This window comes from Rattus norvegicus, chromosome 9, assembly GCF_036323735.1.
Source record: "Rattus norvegicus strain BN/NHsdMcwi chromosome 9, GRCr8, whole genome shotgun sequence".
NCBI classification, from domain to species: domain Eukaryota; kingdom Metazoa; phylum Chordata; class Mammalia; order Rodentia; family Muridae; genus Rattus; species Rattus norvegicus.
In genome coordinates, this window is record NC_086027.1 from 82656503 (window position 1) to 82674853 (window position 18351).

The following is an 18351-nucleotide window of genomic DNA, read 5'->3' on the forward strand; positions in this document are numbered from 1 at the left end:
CATCTGCCACTTCTAACATGGCTACCTTGCTGCAGTGCCACAGCAGCATCTATAGGAGCAAAGCTCGCTGATGAAGCCTGTGAGGATGCCTCTAGCCTCATTGTGGTACCAGCCCCGAGTTTTATTTCCACCTACCTTCACACTGACCTAATGGTGAACACCCCTGAACATGTCATGTTTTTTCATCTTGGAACTGGCCAGGAAGGCATTGAGGTCTATAGGGTTTCATCTGCTGAGAAGGAGGAAGGGTAGAAGGGAACCATGGGGGAGGGGAGGCTAGATTCTGAGCAGTAGTGAGATCCAAGGAGCCAACTAGCTGTATGACTCAGAGAACTGCAACCAAGGAGAGGAGGCTGATAAATCTGAGATCCATAAATTGATAACAGCTAATAAACACACTGAAGGGCTAGGTGTTTTCTATACGTGTTCACTGCGTCCTCCTGGCAAAGCTGTGAAATGGGGTTTAGGATTCAGTCAGAAACAAGCTGAAGAACCTTTCTAAATTTATCCAGGTCACACCTGCTGAAACACAGAAACAAGACCTGAAGTCCATACATCCAGGCCAATGCCTGTCTTGTGGCACCAGTGGCACTATTCCCAGGACCACCAATTGAAGTGAGGTGAGTTCTAAGGCTCCTGAAGTATTTCCAAGGTGTGTGGTGTGCAATGTAGAGGTAAGGTCTAGATTCCATGGAAAGTGGATCGATGACTTTCACCCACGAATTACTTTTTCCTCCAAGAAATATACGATCATATCTGGAGACTGCTGATTGTCACGAATCAGGGAGTCATGTTTGAATCTAATGGAGAGTCAAGTTAGCTAACTGTTGGTTACCTCCAAGATATATCACTATTGTAGCCTGAAGGCTATCTTCCCGTGCTGGTCTCTGTGGTTCACTGGCTTTACAGCTGGAGGACTATTGACTGCTTTTCTCCTTTAGCGGCACAGCACCTTCATATACTATGACAGCCAGTCTCAGTGAAGAGGCTACCAGGTCCATTCCAGCTCTATTTTTCTAAGTCCCATGTCTGAAGTGTTAGCCTTTTGTCTAAGCTCCGCCCCACAGTTACCTGGCAACAGCCAGGTGTGCCTGACTCTCTATAAAAGGGCCTCCTCGCCCTCTCTGCTCTCTCTTGCTCGTTTGCCTTCTTGCTCTTACTCTGTCCCTCTCATCCCTCTCTCTTCCCATTCCCTTTCCCCCTCTCATGGCTGGCCTCAACGTCCTTCCTCCTCTTCCTCCTCCTCCTCCTCCTCCTCCTCCTCCTCCTCCTCCTCCTCCTCCTCCTTCTTCTTCTTCTTCTTCTTCTCTCTCTCTCTCTCTCTCTCTCTCTCTCTCTCTCTCTCTCTCTCTGTCCCTGTCTCCACTACCCTCTCTACTCCCATGCCCTGAATAAACTCTGTTCTATACTATATCATCCCTCAGGGGGAAGGAATGCTTCAGCATGGGCTTGCAGAGTAACCCCCTTTCCCCATATCTGACTACACGTCCACCAAAGATATTCCCTCTCTCCCTTATCTTTTTATAAACACAACATGAAATATTTAGTATCTTCAGCAACAGGGATTTACCTTCACTAGGAATGAGCTCACCAGTAGGTTATCCAATGCTTAGTGGTCAAACCTAAATGCATGTACATACAAGCAACACTAAATAGACTCAATAGGTCGTACTTGCCTCTGTGTGTACATGAAGGTGTGTGCGCATGTATGTAATGCATGTGTAGCTATAATAGCTAAAGAAGAGACCATGAATTTGATAGCCAGTGGACAGAGACACAGGAGGAATTAGAATGGGAAGAAGGAGGGATGGAAAAGGAAAAACAATCTAATTGGCAAAACTAGAGATGCTGCCGGAAATCTCCCCCAACACAGGACCACCCTCATGTTAAGGCATCATTGGGCATAGAATATGCACAGTCCTGAGGCCAAGAAACCCTGGCCTTGGTGGTCTTAAGGTCCCTACAGAGTGAGAATTGGAGGCCTAGATTTGTCTCTTTTTTACTCACAGATAGGATTTAAGTTTGTCACCCAATGTTTCTCAGAGCAGGGTCACAGGGGCAACAAGGATGCTACATGTCTCTAGGACCTTTTCAAAGCCCTCCCCTTTGACACGGTAGAGCCTGGAAAGGAGGACATGAATCTGACCTCTATATCCTACACCCATATCTGGACTTTCAAGGTGAATCTGGATCCAAGAAATGGAACCATCTGGAGTGTTCCAGGGATGGAGATTCTAGAGAGGCCCAGAAGAAAAGGTGAGACTGAGTGGAATCCTTTAGCTCAGTGAAAAACAATTTCAAAGAATGCCCAGTTTTAAAAAACAAATTCTCTGAAAGGCCAGTTTTCCAGTTCCCAGGAAAGAAGTTCTCAAGGCCACTTTGCTAAGTCACCAATTCACCAAGCTTTTAGAATCCAGTATCCCAGCAGCTAATGAGAACAGCAAGCCTTTTGATTGTTCTGCATGTCTTCCGCAAAAGCTCATTGGTATATTCTAGTTTTCAAAGGGGGATTTTCTCCTCTCTCACTAATTCTGATTTCTTTTAGGTACCTTGAATGGAAATTAAATTTTAAATTACATTTTCAATGAATATCGTTTATAGTTCTGCTTTATTTTGAGTAGTTGTTTAAAAGTAATTTATTTTAGTTAAACTAAGAGCTAATTGGAAATATTTATCAACTTCGCAGCAGGAAATGGCAGAACCAAAATGAGAATGGGATCTGAGCATGCCCAGAAGAGAGTCTCCACACTGAGGGAGAGCCCATTAGAAATCGGAGAGACAAGCAGAGTTGCTTTTAAAACATGACTAGTATAATAAACCAGGGTAGAGTGGTATTGAGAAAGAATACTAAAAATCCACCAAGCTCAGTGATGCTAATCCCTAACTACATTCTAAATATTTGTTCTTACACCCACCGGTAAGTATACTCCCTTTTCACCCCTCATGAAGGAAGTTTCACTTTGCAACAGACAGAAAAACACAAGCAACAAAATGCAGAGGGTGCCAGTACCAGACGATACATCTGTAATACAAGTCCTGCACCTAAGGCTCAGGACAAATTGGGGTAATGAGGGTGGGGAGATTGTAAGCCAAAGGAATAAGGAATTTGCCTTGAGACTGGGACTCTTAGAAATCTCAGAAGCTATGCTCATGACGTCTCACCAACATGGCTGTCTAAACATGTGCCAAACAGGACAGCACCAATAGACGTGCTGATGTGGATAGGGAAAGCCTCAACCCTAGACAAAGAGCCACAGGCAGTCAAGGAATGATGCCATGGGAAGAGATCATCTTCCCACACTAATTGGTTATCCAATACCGAATGGTCAGTACTAAAAACATACATACTAGTAACATTATAGAGCCTGAGTGGGTTGTTTTTATGTATTTAGGAGTGTGTGTGTGTGTGTGTGTGTGTGTGTGTGTGTGTGTGTGTGTGTATTTTGTGCATTTTGTGTGAACAACAATTAAAGAAAGGATTTAAAAGAAAGATGTGAGTATATAGGAAAGTGTCGAGAGAAGAAAGGGAAGGAAGAAATTATAAAATTTTATTATAATCCAAATCCAAATCTTTTTAAAATTTATTTATTTTATCTTATTTTTTGGCTGTTTGTTTGTTTATTTGTTTGCTTTTAAGTCAGGATTTTTCTGTGTAGCCGACATTATCCTGGAACCCCCTTTGTACACCAGGCTGGCCTCAAACTCAGAGATCTACTTGCCTCTGCCTCCCAAGCCTGGGATTAAAGACATGTGGACCATGCCAGGCCTTAATTTTTTTAATAGAAATTTTTTAAAAAAATGATAATTGCTTTGCTGATCTATTAAAAAGGAACAATTCACTTTTGTTGCAGAATAAAGGTTTTTCTGATAATACCTACCAAGTCAATAAGTCCCCATTGCTCCTTTTCAAATTGGCATGTTGCTGGTAATGGAAATTATCATTTTAGTCATTTCTGGCTTTTTATGGTGCTTAAATTGCCATTTTTCATTCTCAAAAACATTAAGCTCTTTTTAATAGCATTTGTCAGTTCTCCAAACAGCACATCTGCCTTAATCACCCATTCCTGGCAAGATGACATTTAAACTAAATTTTACATTTATATTCAAAGGCACTGGAAACATTCTAGAACTTCAAAGTAAATTTAAAGTAAATCTTCACTATTAAGAAAAATCAGACATTTACATTTAAATTCGAAGACAAAGTAACCTCGTTTGGGATTAGACTCAACTAGCATTTGTATCCCAGAGTATGGGAAGGAAACCAGAAGCACCCATCAGGGGAAGAGCTCCCCATGCTTAGGAACAGAAACTTCAAGGTTACTGCTAAACCACTGAAACTCTGATGCTAATGAGGAAAATGGGTTTCATCGTGTGCTATAAGGAGGAGTAACAAAAAGGAGACACTCCCCACCCCCACTAAATTATTACAAGGTTCTCAAAGAAGCAGCTAAACACTCTGAGAAAATATGACAAAGTATCTGGTTTGGGACACAGTACGCCACTGTTAACCAGTTACTTTGCAAATTGCCCACCTAACAGAGTCCAAGAGCGTCTGCATCTGAGAGGAGATTACCGTTCAGAATGGTGTTCTTTCTGACTGAGCCAGATGCTGCTTCCCTGTGGTACTCCTCCTGAAGACGGTCACACGGCTTAGCTTTAACATCACACATGAGCAGCAAGTCAACTGTGCTGATACAGGGGTGCAAGACAAGTTCCCCACCCCAAACGCTCTCCTGGGGAAGGAAATTAGATATTTGAAATAATAACAACTATCAAACGGCACCACCATAATAAGCTCTCTCATTGACAGGGCTGATAGCATAGGGACAATGATCAATACAGAATGTAAAAGGAGAAACTCAAAGGAGCTATAAACCAGCAACTACACTCAAGCTGCAGAACCTCCCAGACAGAGAACCTACTCAGGTCTCATTTCCAGGGCCAGTGAGAAGCTCCATGGGTAAAGGTATTTACCCACCGAACAGCAGGAGAGACCTGAGAGCACTCGTGACAAAATGGAGGCTATTGTTCGTGTTTTTGCTCCCCTAAACAAGCTTATTTGACCCATGTGCTTGGGATGTGCTTGATCACATGTGGGTGGGAGGTACATGGGCAGGACATAGTCAGGATGCATGCTCGTCCATGATTGGATCTGAGGGGAAATGTGGTGAATTCTGGGCTTTGTCTTTGTTTGTTTGTTTGTTTGTTTGTTTGTTTGTTTTGAGCAGGGTTTCTCTCTATAGGCCTGGCTGGCCTAGAACTTGGTCTGTATAAGAGGCTGACCTGGAACCCTCAGAGATTCACCTGCCTCTGTCCCCCAAGTGCTGGGATAAAAGGCGTGGGCCACCACCATCCAGATGGTTTTGCCATTTTAAGCCTCAGCAAAATGTGACTCATGGCCCTTTCCTGAGAACCTGAGTATGGACCTGGCCAGTATTTAATTAAAGCTTGCTTCAAATTTGGCAAGTTTGGTCTTAGTCTCAACACATGGGATTGACAGAACAAACTTCTGAAAGTTGTTCTGTGTATGGTCTTCACACAGAGACTGCAGCTACGCATGTACACACACACACACACACACACACACACACACACACACTGATCATAAATAAAATCCTTGTTAAAAAGAGATCTCATTCTCCAATGTCATAGGCTATTTGTGCTAATGTTTTATTCTTTTGGGGCTCAATGCAATATCCATCAAATAGTAAACTGGGTATGCCCTACGGTGATATCTGTTCAACCATAACAGGGAAATGTTCCTAATTTAGGGAGACCTGAACTACAAGAAGGATGAGTTCCCGTGCAGGGCCTGAGACTGCCCAGCCAGCATGGGGTACGGCTCTGCAGCACCACAGAGGAGAAGAGACACCCATGTGCTAAGCTCCTCCCAAACATGCCACCTTGGTCATTTGCACATGACCTCCTACTGATTCTTAACAACCTTGTGAGCAGACAAGGTATACACTCACATCTGCAGCCCAGACTCTGCCTCCCTCCCAACATCCAGTCATCAACTGTGTGTTGGCTCCCTTGAAATGCCTCTTTTCACAAGGCCTTGTCTGTCCTCCCAGTTACACCACCACCCACCCTCAGCATCATATGAATCTGACTTAGCACAGAATCATACAGATGGGAGGAGCCGGGTGAGTTTCCAGTTTTATTTGTCATTCTTTATCAGATTCCTAACAGAATACGGAGAGAACTCACTCACCACTTGTCAAATGGCAACATCAGTAGCCAGACTTTCCTGGATATGATCCTGATCTTCCTCTAGCAGACAATAAAACTAAGGAAAGGAGATCTAATAGGTTCCCAAGAACACATGGCTAGGAAGGGCCAGGATTTGAACCCTGGCATCTAAGAGTGGTAGGATAGTGTTTGACCGAACATATTGATTACCTCCTGTATCCTGCACATTGTACCTGTAGCTGCTTAACTTTTGATGCGTTTAAGAGTCTCCATCCTGGAAAGCTGCTATTTAGAGCTGCTGCCACCAAAGTTTGCAGAAGCCCAAAACAACAAGAGCTAGTTGGATCTGAGATTTTAATACAGTTTGTCTAACTTCAATACCGTTTTCTTCCCACTGCTCCACTGTAAGATACCAAGAGTAGTAACAGTAATAATAGTACCATAACTACATAGCACATGTCTGCTCAGACTACAGACTATTCTTACCAGCCGACCAGCCTCCCTGATAAACAGGAAACGTTACCTTTTTGTTTTTACTTGTACTCGTGGTAAAGCTGTGAGTCTGAGAAATTAAACCACCTATCTAACTCCACACAGCTGGTCAGTAAAATGTCTTAGAGGATACCCACGCTGTGCCATCCAACATGGTAGCCGCTGGATACCCTAATTCATTAAGACAAGGTAAAAACCGAAAAGCTAGCTCCTTGAACTCACCAGCTAGGCTTTAAGTGCTCGGCAGTCTCCTGCAGTAGGTGGTTTCCCTACTAAAGAGCACAAACAGGATGTTCCTATTTATATAGGAAGCATCCCACACACAGTACTACACCCTTGCCACTATAGATAAGCAACAAAAGCAGCCCCGGGATTCTAAGAAACACAGAGTCTCAGGTTGCTCTCAGACCTAGTCGGTCACACCTGCCCTTCAGCATGCTCCTCGGGAGGCTCCTGATCACGTGGTCTGTGAGAAACACTGGCTTAGTCACTTCCTCTTCGTTTTGCAGATGAGAAACTGAAGTCCAAAATGATGAACAACTTGGCTAAATCACTTGTGGGGTTGGAAGAGGACTCAGGGTAAGTAGCCAAGACTCTAACCTCTGCTGCCCTGCTCCAGAGTAGGCACGGGGCCAAAGCAGCCTTGGTAACGCCTGAAAGTAGAATGGGGAAGGTGGGTGCTAGCATCCCCTCCATGCAACTACAGATGAAAGGAGAAATAGTGTTTGCCCCTAATCCAATAAAAGGGAGGTAATGCTAATGTCAAAGGCCTCCATGAAGACTGTGAAGGGACTGCACTGGCTTTTGGTCTCTTATCCAAGCTGAGGTACAATACAGAGGGTGAGGGGCTGAAGCAGGGTAGTATTCTTCTGAGATCCAGGACTGTAGTCAGAAGTGGCGAATGTGTAGATCTCTAGGCAGCCTCCCTCTCCTGGCAGGGGTCTTATCAGCCTCTACAGTGCTATTGTCAGAGAGCTTCTCTCCTAGGTCCTTTGAATCCCTAAACAGGGTCCCTCCCCAAAGATTCAGCCAGGCTCTCTCTAGTCAGCCAAGCCTTTAGCCTCTTGCTACAAATCTAATGAGAGTGAGCCAGACCAAAGTGGACATGCAAATGGAGAAGGCAGGCTTAGGGCTTTAGAGAAGTTCTGAACCTCTTCTGACAGCCAGTTCCCAGCTACCCACAGCGTCCCTGGGGAAAGTTCCAAGGCCTGGTCAACAGAGGACTGGGCCTTCCTGCCTAGAGTTCCCTCCAAATCCAGCAGCTTGTGTGCCAGTAGATCAGTGCTGCTGCGGGTCTGACTATTATCTACTTTACTGGGTGGAGTCCCCACCAGCCACAAGTAGCACTTGGGCCCTAAAAGGCAGCCAGTGTGACTGAGAGATAAACTCTCCACCTCTGTTTATTTCTGCTTCTAGAGACACACTCTACTCCTATAGATACACAGAGCTACAGGCCACCAGGCTGGATGGCATCACCTTGGATAAGACTCTTCCAGTCGCTTCAGCCTTGCCAACTATAAAGTGAAAGACTGAGATTCAGTGAACTGACCCTGACTCAGAATGACATCTCATGTGGCAGAGCATTTTGAGAGCCTTTCGGACAACATCCCATTGGTGGGTGATATCCAGCTGCCCTTCTGCCCTGAGCTGGTACCTACTTTTCCACCCATCACCTTGCCCACAGAGGGATTAAATGACTTCAGTCAAATGAAGGCACAAATTGCCATCCTAGGCTTTTTAACTCTTTAAATGAGAATCAAACAAGCATAGTCTTCAGCATACATCAGGATCTCAATCCATCCAGCCCATTTATTTACTGACCCACAATTTTATCACATCTGGTGGCTTTTAAATATGTCCAAAGTCTTTGACAATGCGCTATTGAGTTGGGGATGGAGAATGTCCCTTTCCTATAAAATGAGCAGTATGTAATTATTGGGAACATGTGGCTTGATGATGCTCAAAGCCAGGTCATAAAAAGTCATGCAGACCCAAGTCATTCACTGTCTCCCTCTTGGAAAGTGGACGTTCATGTCAGAGGTCCCACTATGCTGCAACTGTCATTCCAAAGACATCACAAATAAATGTTCTAAGTGACACTACCCCAGCCAAGACATCAGATGTAGAGATGGAGAAGCCAGGTGAAAAGAATGGGTCTTTGAGCTCCATGCTCAGGTTTGTACCACGGTGGTTCTCTGCCTTCAAATGAGATGCCTAACCTCTTTGACTTCTGCAAAATGGGATTCTTGTTGTGGCAATGGCACAGTGTTTGTGAAATCCTAAGCAGAGTTCTTGACTCAGGAAAGTCTGAAGGAAACACATCAAAATGAGGCAGCCATACATGCCATCCACTCTGCAAATCTTGGGGCATGGCCATGGACACAGTGTGCTTATGAAAGTGGCTTTTGATGACAGAACTTCTGGCAGGCTAGACTTTAGAGATAATAAATGGTTCAGATTTAGAGAGATGGCTTGCCATATCAACTCCACCTCTGCTTAAGAGATTGCCACATAGTGTGTAAATCTGCCTGCATGGTAGAGGAGCTGAAACAGCCTGCCTCTTCAGATGATGGTGATGATGTTGGACTAACAAAAGGAAAAGGATGTCAGTTCCATAATGCTCTGTGTAATGGTTCCAAATGTCTGGAATCTCTGTGCCCTCTATCTCTTTGCTGCTCACACCGTGGCACCAGTTCCAGAAGCTATGAAATGACACTTGACTTCCATCATTAGCCTTAGTATCTGTCCTACCTCCCAAGTGAAAATTCCTGTCCTACCTCCCTATCCCTGTCTTCATCTTTCTCTCTGCCTTTATCTCCCCCACCCTCCTCTTCCTTCCTTGCCTCCCTCTTCTTTCACACTCCAACTTAAGACATTGCCTTGCATGAGGAATGATTGAGGTAAACCAGTAATGAGAGAGAGAGAGAGAGAGAGAGAGAGAGAGAGAGAGAGAGAGAGAGAATGTGTGTTTGGGCAGTGGAGGGAAGGGAAGTATCTTCTAGAACCAAGTACCATTAGTCTAGTAAGAGAGCATCCAGGTCAATGCCATCCTGAAGAACTCTCTTCTCTACCCTGGAGACTGAAACCAGCAGGCTCTCTCAGTAAGGAAGAGCAGATGGCAAGAAGACAAGGACTTTATCTCTGGGATTTTACTTTAGCAGTAGCCAAGAGACTAACAGGGCAGGGCATGCCTTTCATCTTTCCCCACATGGATCTCAGGTACCTGACACAGCCTGGCTCCTCCTCTAATCTTCCTGTCACCAGGAGCTTGGCTGTGGTGGAGTTGTGAGGAGAAGAGAAGTGTGCTCCAAGGTTGCAGCAAGGAGCTGAACAACACCCAGAAGGAAGGATGGGAGAAAGAAGAGTAGGGGTATTGTGGCAAGAATGGCAGGAGGTTAGAGGAGGGCACACCTAAAAATTTTTTTCTTTTTTCTTTATTTGAAAACAACTTGAGAAAAAAAAGAAAGAAAGATGGGTGGCATCCGAAGAATGACATAACAGGCAGAACTAGTCTAACTTTGGGCACACTCTTACCTCTAAGTTTCATACTTCAAAAAGGGTCTTATAGAGTGGACCAAGCCCTTGGCCCCTATGGCTTAACTTCTCATGATTTTGTTGAGCCTTACTTTCTTTATCTATAAAGTACAGCCTCAAAGATCCAGAGTAAGACTTAAACTGAATGGTACAGGGATGTGTCTTAGCAGAGGCCCCAAAGAGTTCAATGTTCTCCAAACACAAGTTCCACTTCCCTTCCTGTTTCTCCTCACTTACCTTCATGAAACAGAATGTCCTTTCAGCTTTAAAAAGCAAAATGTCAAGGGTAAAGCCATAGGCATAGGAGCAAGTTCCTGCAACACTAGTTCAAGGTGCCTACATGAACCCAGCCTTAATAGCTGGCTTTGACTTTGCACTAGTTGCTGAAGTGCTCTCTGCCTTTAAGGTTGATGGCGTCAGACTTCTCCAGGACCAGCTAGGTGAGGTTAAGAGCAACAGCCCGACTGACACTGAAGAGCTGCACCTTAAGAAGGTGAATGGTTGCCTCATGGCCATTCATGTGCCAGAAGTAAGACTGGCACAACTCACAATATCCCCCCTTCAACCACAGCCAGGATTCTGCAAAGAGCTAGGCTGTCTCCATCTGTCACTCTGCACATGTGTGTCCAGGATTCCCCATACTTGCTGCTAACATCTGGATCTCAGTGATCCACACAGCTAGTGAGTGACAGAGTCTTGAGGGAGGTATGTCCCAAGGCAGAAGCTCTCCAGGGATGTAGTTCTCATCCTCCTAAGAACCACTTCCCTCCAGCTTGGATATTAGACAACAGCATGCATATGGAATGCCCAAGTGCTTGTAAAAAGATTATTACTAAGTAAGAGTGGATGATGATAATTAATTACCCTCCATTAAAGAGAAAGTCCCTGGAGCAGGAGCATCAAAGGCAATATTCTACTGAGTCGGCAATTCCTTTGGCCACGCAACAGGATGACTCCACAGCCTTCTTCACGTGACTGTTTGTTCTCTCCAATACTGACTTAAAGAACACACTTTGGCTTTGGACAGCTTCCTTTAATCCCCATTTTCTCCCCATCTACACTCTAGTAATCATCATTACTAAAACCTCACACCAGAAATAGGTCACAGATCTATTTCACAGCATTCCTTTGATGGGTTAGTTCATGGCTACTCTCTAAAGTCTAAATTAAAAGAAAGTCACCTTTAATGAAGAGCAAAATCTATCTGCCATTCAACACGGAGGAACCTATGACAAATAAACGTATAAAGACACATTCCATTTCCTCCTATACAGTCTACCAGGAGAGGCGTAGTCATAACAGGAAGACATGGCATGGCTCCAGAAGAAGCCAAAAGCCAGCCTAACTTTCCTCCAACTCCTGGCAATGAAGCACACATCCATTCTCTTAGAAACAAGTATTTGGGGAAGATGACTGAGTGGATAAAGCTCATGCTATACAAGTGTGAGAACCTGAGCCAGATTCCCTAGTATGCACATAAAAGCCAGGCAAGGAAAAAGTGTGTCAGAAATCCCAGTACTAGGGAGACAGACACAGCGGATCTCACTGGAGCTTGCTGGTCAGCCAGCCTAGCTAAGTCACCAAGTTCCAGGTTCAGTGAGAGACCATGTCTCAAAATATAAGGTGGGGAGTAACAGGGGAAGACACCTGACATTGGCTTCTAGCATTCTTCACACAAAAGAGCACGCACAGAGAGAGGGGGGACAGAGAGAGACAGAGAGACAGACAGAGAAAGAGAGACAGAGAGAGAAAATGTGCATAAACATGTATACACAGATAAAACAGATACAAAGAAATAAATATTTGATATATGGTCCTTTGGAAAACATATTCTGCCCTGTAATTCTGATCAGTAGACTTTGTGACCAATGAGAAGGTCTTTCCTTACTGACCAAAGCTGACCATGAAGGGACCCTCTGGGAAGGAATATTAGAATACCTGTATAATAAAAGGGGTGTAGGATCTATGGAATCAGGCAGTTGAGCAGGTTCTGCTATTCCTGCTCACATGACCCAGAGGTCTCTGGTTATTCACCACCTTATCAGTAAGAAAATACAGGAAAATAATTCTTACCTAAAGTGATTCTTAAGGAGCTGCTGATAACTGCCAGGACCTAGCTCAGCTTCCGACCATGTCACTTTCTATCTGTCAATTTAAATAATTACTTTCTTGTGACTTGGTGGTAGGGAATGAAGCCAAACTCCATTATATCCCAGTGTCCATAAAACTACCTGGACCTTTGTAGTACCTAACCTCTATTTGTTAAGTGAACTAATGCATCAGAACTATATTTTTGCAGTTGGTGCATTCAGAATTTTGGCAAATTGGAATACCTGTGCACCCTAGAGTAGGGAGGAGTAAAAGGGGTACAATTAAGAGATGTCAGGACTCTTGTGAGGCCAAATGTAGGGGAGATGGGTTGGACAGATGGCTCAGTGGGTAAAGCACTTTTACTGTAAGCCTGAGAATCTGGGTTTGAATGATAGTCCCTGCTTAAAAATTTAGGTGTCATCACCTGTATTTTCAATGCTAGTGGGTAGAAACAAGAGGATTATAGATGCTCACTGGCCAGCTAGGTTAGTCAATCTGTGAGCTCTAGGTTCAATGAGAAACCCTAACTCAGTACTCAGTAAATAAGGTCATGAACAATAAAGGAAGATATCTAATATTTGCCTCTGACCTACACACACACACACACACACACACACACACACACACACACACACACACACGCACGCACACACACACTCATATGCATACACATGCCTGTGCACATATATGTAAACACCATATATACACAGGAACAAACTTGTGGAGACTGTATAAGACTAGAAAGGTAAGGGTTAGAGGAAAAGCTCAGTGGTTAAGAGTGCTTTTGTTGAGGATTTGATTTTAGTTTCTAAACACTTTTATTAGGTCACTCCCAACTTGCCTTTAATTCTAGAACCAGGATTTCCGATGCCCTGTTATGGCCACTATGAATACAACACTCACCGGCACAAAACCACACATAGACACATACATGGACACATAGTTAATACTTACTTAGTTAATTAATTGATTAAAAAAATTTAAAATAGAAAGTTGCAGGCCTTCATCAGGACTTTCAGTCTTCTAGACTGCCCCTGTGAACACATCCTAATCATCATGACCAGAATCATTAGGGGCCAGGACAGACATCTAATCTCAGTGTTTCAACACAACCAAAGCTCATTTTCCACTCTCCAATTACTCTTTGTGACTTTGTAGAAGTTTTCCTCCAACCTTTGCCTTTCCATCTCATCACAGGCCTTTCATGGTTGCCCCAGCAGGCTAAAGGGAGGTGGATGTAGCGTAGTGTCCTTCTCCACCCAGACTCTAAGCTGGCAAGAATCATTTCTGACCACAGCCATGAACTGCAATCCAGCTAAACACAGAACACAGGTAATCAGTGGTCACCACTGCTCTGAGGATCCTGTGGCTGGCCATCCCAATAACCACACTGTGGTGACTGACTGGAAGTGCTGGATTCCCTCCCTCCTTATGTCTTTACTAAGGCAGACATGGGGCTTAGAAGCAGTGTAAGCTTGGGGAGGAGATGGTCATTATCTTTCCCTTCTTCCCTGACAGACAATGGATTACACTACTCCACAGTCATGGTATCTGTTATGGTTTGAATGTGAGTGATCCACAGACTCATATGTCTCAATATCCAGTCCCCAGCTGATGGTGCTGTGTAGAGGTACTGTGGAACCTTTGGAGCAATGTCCTAGGGATCAAAAGTGGGTTGCTAGAGTAGGCTTTAAAGGTTAGATCATCTTCCAGTGTCTGTGTTGCTGGAGTAGGCCTTAAGGGTTAGGTCAATGTCTGGTTCCAATCTAAGCTGAGCTGTCTTTTCCCAGCCTACGAAGATGTGAGGAGCCTCTACTGCACATTTCTACTGCCTGAGCTCATGGTGCCTTCACTGACATGATGGGCCAAAACAGTGAGCCAAAATAAACCCTTCCTCCCTTAAGTTGCTTCTGTTGGGTATCCGATCACAGCTGCAAGAGAAGCAATTAATATGATGTGTTGTGGCTGGTTCCCTTGCAGCAACTCAGCTGACAGAGACCACAGAAAATCTCTCATGGTACTCTGTCTCTGTGGCGCTCTCTCTCTCTCTCTCTCTCTCTCTCTCTCTCTCTCTCTCTCTCTCTCTCACACACACACACACACACACACACAGGCCATCCCTCACTCTCCAGAATGTTCAGAGAGTACTTACTTACAATCTAAGTATGCCTGCCATGAACAGCGCTGTCTACCAGAAGAAAGGATCAACCCATTACATCAGACAACAAAAGATGACTTTGTCACTGTTTACAGAGGCTGAGACCTACAGGTGAAGAAGGTACAACTCCTGTGACAAGCTCTGACTCAGAGAGCAAGATAAAGTAGACCGTAGTGCTAAAGGGATAGATGTGCTGGCCAGTAAAGCCCTGGGGTTTGGAAAGGACGCCTATATTTCAAGCTGTGGCTTTGCCAAGGGTTTTCTGTGAGCGAGGAAAAGCTTCAGTGGTTTTGAATTGTCCACTCCTTGGCTGTGGGCCAACCCACACTTCCCAACACCTTCCTAAAGCACCCCTCACTGTCCCCAACTCTGTGAAGGGGGCCATCTCTATGGCCTCCCAGAGCTTCAGCATTCTATTGTGGCAAACACATGGAGAGTTTTGTTAAAAAAAAAAATCCTAGAAGAAGAAAAGGAGAGACCAAGCTTATTAAACTCCCCCAGCCCCCTTCATCTGGCTGTGTGGATTCTTTTAAGTCAGTGACTGGATTTCTTTGAGGTCTCAGTACGTGCTGCTGTGCATGGCTGGTTTAGTGGACGAAAAGGGAGGTAAGAAAAGCTTTGCACTGGGTAAATAAAAACCCCTTTGTTAATTCCGGAGCCACTGACAAGGCCATGGTCTATGTCAGGCAGCCTACACAGAAGGTTCAATTCTTCTGGGACTGAAAACAAGGAACTAGAGAAACTCTCCCCCCACCACACTGCATAACTTTGTCCTGTGCCTGCTAAGTTATTCCCTGCTAATGCATCAGCTGTGAGAGCCTCATAAAACACGCCATGGTTAAAATAAAACTCAAGCCCCAAGCATAGATTTTTATTTAAAAAGAAAACTGTTAAGTTGTCTAAAAGTTAGTATCCTCCATCTCCCTCCCCCCCCCCAAAAAAAATAACCTAAATCATTCATTTTCTGGCCAGCCCTTTGTGTTCTCGAATCCTGACCTAACCAGAGTGAACTCTAATGTGCCCAAGGGTTGTGAGCAGCCCATCTGAAGCAGCTTAGAAATGTTGGACAGAAACAGGCCTCAGGTGATATACCCCAAGAGCTGGCTCCCAGAATACCTTCCACATGGTTCTCTCCAGGAAGCTTCTACTAGTGCTTTGTAGATCTTCACATGTCTAGATTTCCAAAGAACAGTCTCTCCTCCTCCTTTCTCTCTCTCTCTCTCTCTCTCTCTCTCTCTCTCTCTCTCTCTCTCTCTCCTCTCTCTCTCTCTCTCTTTCTCTCTCTCCCCTTATTTATTCAATGTGAGGTGACTGTTAAATACTGGGAATTAAGCTTGGCCATGTGTCACATGTCTATTACATTCTAAATACACCAACAATAACACACCAAAAAACAGTATTAAGAAGCCACACTGCTGTTATTCATGCCATCTGCCTTCCTGTGTGTGTCGTGGAGCACAACCAGTCTCCTCAAGGAACGCTAGCCACTTGCAGGTAACCCAAAGTGTAAATTGGGTGAATTATTCCTGAGAGATGTGAACAGAGCAGGAACAGATACCCGAGCCTGAGGTCACTGCAAACTCAGATTAAGGCCCTGCTTTCCTCAGGACCGTTCTCTTTCCATTTAGTGAGCAGGTGCACATGGCCAGCGTGGTGCTGAGATCTGCCTCATTGGTCTCTGGGAATCACAACTCTGCTGTTTACAGAGCTCTGGGACCCCAGCTCCACAACCACTTTGGTACATTGGTCCTGCTGTAAAAATCATGGCAGCATCCCAACACCCAAGCATATTCACAGAACCTCTCAGCTTTGACCAGACACCTGGTTTGCTGCTTTCTAGAAGGCAAAGGCTGTAAGCCATCTTTAACAGAGGCCCCCTCCATAAGACTTGACTTAGCTCCAGATTTTTCCCACTAGATGAAGAGTGTCCCGTGGGAACCTGGCCTACTGTCACAAAGCCCTATGGCTTCCCTCTTACAGAGCCAAACTCCCGGATGATTATCCTAGAGTTGGTCTTGCTGTGTCCCTCCTCCATTTTGCCACCGGTATAGGGGCTGACTAGACTGACAGCCATGGAGCTACAGTGCTAAGGCCAGCTGAGGGATCTGGGGAGGCAAGCTATAAGTTGGTCATGGCTTTTGAGCAAGCCCTGGCAAGTGAAACCCTGTATTCACTCCAGTTCTTTCTAGTCTAATAAGCCACATGCTGGTTTTCTTAGCATCACAGGACAGCATGCTGAGGCCGAGAGGCCAGCCTGTTTGATGTCCTGCTTTGGACATTTGCATGTCAAAGCAAGGAGGCTACATGATTATGCGTCACGAATTACATGAAGTTTCCTGTCTCTCTCTCTCCTAACTCTGCCCTGACAATTCCATCCCTGACCTTGACCGCTGTGAAATCCCCACTGAGGGGGCAGGATTAAAGTATTCCATTTGTGTTGTGATTCTAATTGCTCTACCTCCAATTACTTTTAGAGTTGAGTTCTTCCAGCCTCCTCAGAGAACTGCAGTCTTAGAATTACCAAGGAAGGCAGAAGGAAAAAAAAAAAAAAAACAAGGGAGGATTTAGGAGTCAGACAAGCCTGGATTTGAATTGTGATTTAACTACTTATTAAAGAGTCCTTGCCAGGAGTCCTTAACTCTGCAGTTTCCACAGGTAGGAGGTGGAGGCAATACCTTCTGCACAGGATGCTCTGAATGTCACCTAAGAATGCAGCACAAAAATAACCGTCATTATGGAAAGGCTGGTGTTTTCCAAACAACCTGCCAGTTCTTTGGTTCTTTAAAGGCCAGTACAACTCTCTGAAACCCATTGCCCCAGATTTACCGAAGGAGACATCAAAACTCAGACTATTTAAGTCAGTTCATCCAGAAATAGATCCTGACAAACACCTCAGAGTTTATACTCTTTCTCCAAATCTCCTCCCTCACAAAGACTCTCAAATATCCCCAGGGCCTCTTGTCCTATACCCCCACCCCCACCCCAGAATCTGTGCCTTGATCTGTGAGCCCCCAACCTCCTGGCCTGACTCTGTCTCACCTTGTCTTGTCTTTCCTCACTCCCCTCTCTGAACATAGCCCTGGCATTTTGCCCTCCTTGTACTTCCTTCTGGCCTTCACCTTGGCAGTTGCCTGAAGAGTGCTCTCACCTTGAGTCTCTTCTAGGCCTCTTGAAGATTATAATGCTTGCTGCACTGTCACTTTTTTGATATTTCTGTCTTTTTTTTTTAAGAGGGCTTGTCATCAGTGTTTCTAGCCTGATCAAAAAGTTCTTCGGGGGCCAGGGATTATGGGGCACAAATTTTGAGAAAGTTTTACATTTAAGAGGAGAGTTTTTGATGACTTCTTTCTCACACCCCTGTGGCCTAGGGTATAGAAGCATGCTTGGGACAGTGGGGATGTTCACTAAGTCATTGGTAGGTATAAGAACACAGATGCAAAGAACACCTCCTACATGTGTGTTCCCCTCACTGGAACTTTTTCACACCTGAACTGTTTCCCTAGGAGTTTAAGTTAAGTATTTGAAAGCAAATATAAACATTGCTGATGTCTTAGCACTAACTAGTAGTTCTAACCGTTTAGTGGGGTAAAATACTACACTGTTAAAACTAAGACACCCACACCCGCGGATCCCGGCCCGCAGCAGCTCTCTGCTCCCAGACCCGGTGAGAGAGAGACCCAACCGCCTGGTCAGGTGGGCACTCCTGAGGCTGCAGAGCGGAAGAGACCACCAACACTGCTCACCCCTGCCCACATCCCTGGCCCAAGAGGAAACTGTATGAGGCCTCTGGGCTCCCGTGGGGGAGGGCCCAGGAGCGGCAGGACCCCGCCGGACCCTGAAGGAAACAGACTGGATAAACAGTTCTCTGCACCCAAATCCCGTGG

At 44.9% G+C, this 18351-nt stretch overlaps 1 long non-coding RNA gene across 1 annotated transcript; it reads left to right on the top strand.

Moving 5' to 3' along the window:
- The first annotated feature begins 506 nt into the window (after window positions 1-506).
- LOC120094708 (uncharacterized) lies at window positions 507-18211 on the top strand. Its single transcript, XR_005489206.2, has 3 exons — window positions 507-620; window positions 7194-7263; window positions 8101-18211. It is a non-coding gene; the product is annotated as an uncharacterized LOC120094708 (long non-coding RNA).
- The last annotated feature ends 140 nt before the right edge of the window (window positions 18212-18351 follow it).